We start from the raw sequence: 6,221 nt of genomic DNA, 5'->3' as shown, positions 1-6,221 counted from the left end.
TAGTCCTTGTTGCTGAATCGACACGTCAACTCCACGAGGAGAGAGAAATCTGAGCGACTGCGGGAGATCGATCTGCGCCGAGTAAAGAAAACGAGCGAGTGACCGCGAGAGATCAAGCCAAGCGACTGCGCAGATCGAGTCGAGCGACTGCTAGAGAACGCTCTGCACCGAGTGACGACATAACGGTCGAGTGACGACCAAACGGTCGAGTGACGACCAAACGGTCGAGTGACGACTCGTCGGTCGAGTGACGACTCGTCGGTCGAGTGAGGACTCGTTGGTCGAGTGAGGACTCGTCGATCGAGTGATGACTCGTCGATCGAGTGACGACTCGTCGGTCAAGTGACGAGAGAATGATATGCGCCAAGTGATGAAAGCGAGCGAGTGGCCGAAGAGTCGGTTGAGTGACGACTCGTTGGTCGAGTGTCGACTCGTCGGTCGAGTGACAACAGAACGGACTCCAGTTCAATCTTCCTCGAAGATACTTCTCCACGCCCCATGGTGGGCGCCAACTGTTTGAACCGAGAACTGTCAACAAACTATAAAAGAGAAGAGACGAGTTCTCGTCGGTGGGTCAAGACAAAGACGTGTTTTATTAGATCAGTGAGTCGAGTTATAAAAGGGGAAGAGAACAGAGGAAAAAGTCCGGCGAAGACAAATTTGTCGGACCGTACAAGTCGGCAAGATGTAAGATGTAAAACCCTAATTCTAGCCGAAAGTGAGTGTAGTAATTTGCGGATCCCCTCCTTGTTGCCTTGTCTCCTCCTTTTATAGGTGAACGCTCGTTGACCTAATGTGTCTTGTCTCGATGGGCCTCCTCGAGTAATTGGGCCGACTCATCGGGCCGTTGTGTCAGGTCGGCGAGCCGATGATGTTCAGTCAATCATCTCATCGACTAAAAGTAGTCTGGAGCCGAGCCGAACACCGGCTTTTAAGTTGTTGTAATCATGTGCCTGGGTAATTGTCTTGCAGGCCTTTTGGGAGGGCTATGCCCATACCCAACATGAGAGCTGTAGCTTTTGAGACACAAGGAGATATCAATGAGGAAGAGGAGAGATGAAGGGGTAGATGGTGGGAAGAGGAGGAAAAGAGCGAGAGTAGTAGCTTCTGAGATTAGTTTTTTTTTGTGGAGAGAGTAATGTTAATGGTGATGGAGAAGAAGAAGAAGAAGAAGAAGATGGAGTTTGCTAAACTCTAATCTCGATTGAAACCCAATCTCCACTGTTTTTAATTCATTCCGAGACCGTAACCACCGCGGAACAACACACTCCACACATCCTTGTTTCCGAGACCAACAGTTGCTCACATACAAGGTAAATTGATCGACTTTTTGGTTAAATCTATAGTTCTAGCCAAAGCTTTGATCTTGAGAATCTTATATATTGCTTTTTTCAATCTGTCGTAGGAGGAGATTTGAGGATTCAGATGGCAGCAGATTCAGTTGGAGGGTCGTCACCTGGGAAGAGCTGAGCGCAGCAGACGGAGGAGAGGTACCACCTGCATCTTGCGCTGGCGTTTATGGGTACTGTTTAGCTTTGTGTTCACAGAATTTTTAAAAGTTCTGAAAGTCCAATTGTCTAGTGCTTTGATTTTCTTGGTTTATTGAAAACTCTGAATTTGTTTCCAAGTTTCAACTAGATCCCCCACCACACAACCCAGATCCTATGGTATCATAAAAATGATTTGGGTTTAGCTTTATTGTGAATGCTTCATGAGTTGTTGAAGGTTTAGAGGTTGTACATTAACTCATACACCACAACATGGTTTTACAAATCTTGCAGAGCTTCCTTTACGAGCTTTCACCTTCAGTTGTCCACGTCCACATTTTTTTTCCAAATCTCTTTTTTCTTTTTTGGTGAGGTTTTAATTGCACAAATCCATGTCCACGTTTCGTAGTATCAGAACAGAGAAGTTTGTCCACATCCCGATATCCATGTCCACAGTTTTTTATGTCCAAGTAAATTATATAATTGTTATAAAATATATAAAATACATATGAAAGTGGATGTTAAAATGTAGAGAAAAAAAATTACAATTTATTGTAACAATTGTCTTTGTTTTATATATTTGAAAAATAAGAAAAAAACCACTAAAAACAACAGATTGAATGAGTAATAATAAAATAAAAACTTAACTAAACTAATGTCTAAAAGCGAACGCAATTAGAAACAAGACTATTCCTCCCAACAAAACAACATTCAATCCCGTTTCTCATGAGGGTAGTTTTGTCAAACCAACTCCTTGGACCCACTAGAAAGTGTGCCATATGTGGAATGTGTCTCTCTGTGTAAAAGAAAGACAAAATGTGTCGTATTATGTAATCAACTCTTGATGTTATCATTTCCTCATCCCACCTAGAAACAAACAAAAGAACTAGCCATTTGCCTCCTCTTTTCTTTGGCCACCATAGCCACTGCTTACTACCCTCCCTCACCTCCTCCGGTTCACCAATCACCGGGATACAAACCCACGTTTCCCCCTCCGGTTTACATCCCAAAGCCTACACTCCCACCTCCCGTCTACACTCCACCCACCAAGCCATATGTCCCGAAGCCTGTTGGATCAACTAAAAGCCCAATGGCCTGTAGTAAATTATGAACAAAAATGACATGGGTCACAGCCCGAATAATTGTCAAAGAAATGAGAAAATGATGTTTGTCCCACATCGGACAACATCAACAAGTCTGAGTAATATATGTATTCTCTTCTATTATCATTACTCAAACGGATTGGAGAGAGAGGAAGGCACTCCACGCGCGCGCCACCGCTGCCGTCCGGCCGACTCGGCTCGGCTCGGCTCGGCTTCGTTTTGGTGGAGGGCCTCCGGCCCAATAAGAATATTTTTTTTGGACCAAGTTAAGCTCAACGTTTTGCCATTTAATTCCCGAAAAACGGCTTGCATTTTATTTTAAACAACACGTAGTTCGTTTAAAAACAACACGTAGTTCGTTTAAAAACAACACGATGTATCTCTTCTTGACGATAAGCTTAAACGAGAAAGATCTTGCGGAGAAAGTTTCGTAACGCCTCGCCTCCGAGATTCTCGCGAGATTTCCGCCAACGTGCGCACGTGCTGCATCAGTTACGGAAAGTCGCTCGTCTTCTCCTCTTTATAAACTTGTCTCCTCCTTCATTTCTGATAACTTTTTTTCACAACCAAAACCAGCAAATCCGATAGCGTAAGTCTAGAGAGTGTTTCGTAGAAATATTAGTTCGTTAGAGGTTCTTCACGAGTGCCGCGTGATAACCTATCATGGTTTTACACTGGGACTCCTATTCGTACAGATCCGTCGCACTAACGGAGGGAATATTAAGAGTTAAGGAAAGATATTCGTCTCGACTCCATGGTTTCATTTTTGTTACGGTTTTGAATCGTTTATATATTTTCCTTAACATCGTTTATATTATATCATTTCTTTTGATCCAGTTTTCCGGCTTCTACAATCTTAACTCTTATTTCGCTTTCTATCTAAAGCGTTTGATCGTATTTAAGAACGATCTATAAAAATGGGTTTTGGAACCGTGTTTCGATTTGCTTTCTAGCACTTCCGCGAAACGTTTGTAATTGATCTCATAAACAGTTTGTGTTTTGCTCTGTAGCACTACCGAAAAACGTTTATTCATATACGATTCATATAAACCTGTTATGGTTTCATTCAAACGATGTTTGCGATTTGCTATATGCTTATCCGCGAAACGTTTCTATGTTCTTTTGAAAACGAGTTTGCAATTTGCTTTATAGCCCTTCCGCGAAACGTTTCTTATTTGTTTCATACCGCTTTGCGGATTGCTTTCTAGCATTATCGCGAAACGTTTTTGATACATTATCAAAATGTTATTTACATGAATCGTTTCTATAACCGCTTTCTTAAGCAAGTTTGTAAAACATTCTAAGTCTATACAAAACGATTTCTGCGAACGCTTTTAAGCGAGTTTGCAAAACGTTTTTCTCGAGACTTATATCGATATGATTTGGTTCAAACACCAAAAATGATAATCGATTTTAGACTATTATTTTTGCTTAAAAATAATATGTTATTTGTTGATTGGAGTACTAATCCGTCTTCATGTTTTCTCTACAGAAAAATGACGAACGATAACAACACCCCCCATTGATGTCACAACAACTCCACTCAACGTTGCAGCCATTGATACAACTGTGACAACCGTTGGAAACATCACAGCGTCAACCGCTGCAGCAATAACAAGCACTATCCTCCTTGCGGGAAATGCTGCTGATGAAACCACTCGCCGTAGCCTATTCGGTGCTTGTCTTTATCAGACGGGCTCAGTTTCAGCAACCGCAAGTGGTCTGGTGGCAGTTCAAACTCCTCCGGCTGTCCCTAGTGTTTTCACTCAAGGATTGATGCCAGACAAGTTTGATGGCAAAGGCTTCAAAACGTGGCAGAAGAAGATGATGTTCTTCCTGACAACGATGAAACTGGACAAGTTCAAAACTCCTCCGTCTGTACCTAGCGTGTTCACTCAAGGACTGATGCCATACAAGTTTGATGGCAAAAGCTTCAAAACGTGGCAGAAGAAGATGATGTTCTTCCTGACAACGATGAAGCTGGACAAGTTCATCCAGGAGGACAATCCCCTGATTCCGTACGGGATTGGTGATGTTCACAGTCTTGCAACTGTTGACATATGGGTGCATTCCGACTTCATCTGCAAATGTTACATTTTGGGGCGTCTCATTGATCATACCATGTCTACTGTGAGATCCCCACTGCAAAAGAGCTATGGAGATCACTGGACACGAAGGACAGAGGTGAGGACGCTGGCTGCCAGAAGTATGTGGTTGCAAAGTTCCATGACTTCAAAATGGTGGATTCAAAACCCATCATGGATCAGGTGGAAGCGTTTCAGCTCATTTTCCATGAAATCACTGCTGAAGGAATGTTCATCTGTGAGACATTCACAACTCTCAGCTTCAATGAAAAGCTTCCTTCAAGCTATGCAGATTTCAAGAACTACTTGAAGCACAAGAAGAAGAAGAATATCAGAAAAGCGAGACTCAGAAGAAGCTTAGGATGGGAAACACTACAGTCTCCAAGATTGAAGGACGCGGCAATGTGATTTTGAAGATGACATCTGGACGTGAGGTCACTCTGACGAATGTGAAGCATGTGCCTGACATGAGGAAGAACCTGGTCTCGGGAACCTTGCTCAGCAAGAATGGATTCGCCACAAATTTTGAGGCGGACAAGCTCGCGATTAGAAAGAATGGGATGTATTTGGGAAAGGGGTATGTTAAGGGTGGATTGTCAAGTTGAATGTAATGACAGTCATTCCGAAAGTTGTAGCTCCAAAAGTTTCAATGAATAAGAAAGAGCCGGTTGCTTATTTGGTTGAGTCTTTTAATATATGGCATGAAAGATTAGGCCATGTAAACTACAAATATATACAAAAATTAATGAATTTAAATCTAGTTCCTCAATGCAAAACAAGTAAACAAAAATGTGAAGTATGCATACAGGCTAAGCTCACGAAAACACCATCACCTCGTGTTGAAAGAACTAATAAACCTCTAGATTTAATTCACACAGATTTATGTGATTTAAAATACTTACAAACTAGAGGTGGTAAAGTATTTTGTGACCTTCATAAATGACTGCACAGAATATTGTTATGTATATTTATTACATAGCAAAGACGAAACCTTAGAAAAAATTAAAGAATTTAAACTCGAGGTCGAAAATCAGCTTAAAACAACTATTAAAGTAGTTAGAAGCGACAGAGGAGACGAGTATGATAGTCCATTCAATGCATTCTGTAAAGAACATGAAATAATCCATGAAACTACAGCTCCTTACTCACCAGAATCTAATGGAGTTACTGAATGCAAGAATCGAACTCTAAAAGAGATGATGAATGCAATGTTGCAGGAATCTGGGTTACCTCAGAACATGTGGGGGGAAGCGTTCTTACCACTAATTATATCCTCAACAAAATTCCACACAAAGTAATTGGCAAAACTATGGAAAGGTAATTTACCTTCGTATAAATACCTCAAAGTGTGGGAGTGCTTGGCAAAAGTTGCGGTACCGCCACCAAAAAAAGTCACTACTGGACCTAAAACAGTGGATTGCATCTTCGTCGGATATGCACATAACAGTAATGCTTATCGATTTCTGGTACATAAATCTGCAATATCAGACATTCATGAAAATACAGTCATGGAATCAAGAAATGCATCTTTCTTCGAAAATATTTTT

General features: G+C 41.6%; 1 long non-coding RNA gene across 4 annotated transcripts in view; it reads left to right on the top strand.

Moving 5' to 3' along the window:
- The first annotated feature begins 1,169 nt into the window (after window positions 1-1,169).
- LOC106337022 overlaps window positions 1,170-6,221 on the top strand; it is a 13,545-nt gene continuing 8,493 nt past the window's right edge. For 2 of the 4 annotated variants that reach the window (XR_001268943.1, XR_001268940.1), the window contains exons 1-2: window positions 1,170-1,313; window positions 1,406-1,522. This is a non-coding gene — a long non-coding RNA (uncharacterized LOC106337022). Of the gene's footprint in view, window positions 1,314-1,405; window positions 1,528-1,860; window positions 1,873-4,082; window positions 4,433-6,221 lie in introns of those variants that run through there. The other 2 variants (XR_001268941.1, XR_001268942.1) reach the window with 2 other exon arrangements.

This window comes from Brassica oleracea, chromosome C4 (assembly GCF_000695525.1).
Source record: "Brassica oleracea var. oleracea cultivar TO1000 chromosome C4, BOL, whole genome shotgun sequence".
Lineage (NCBI taxonomy): Eukaryota > Viridiplantae > Streptophyta > Magnoliopsida > Brassicales > Brassicaceae > Brassica > Brassica oleracea.
Note: the sequence above shows the minus strand (reverse complement) of the source record. Positions and strands in the feature narration are given on the sequence as shown.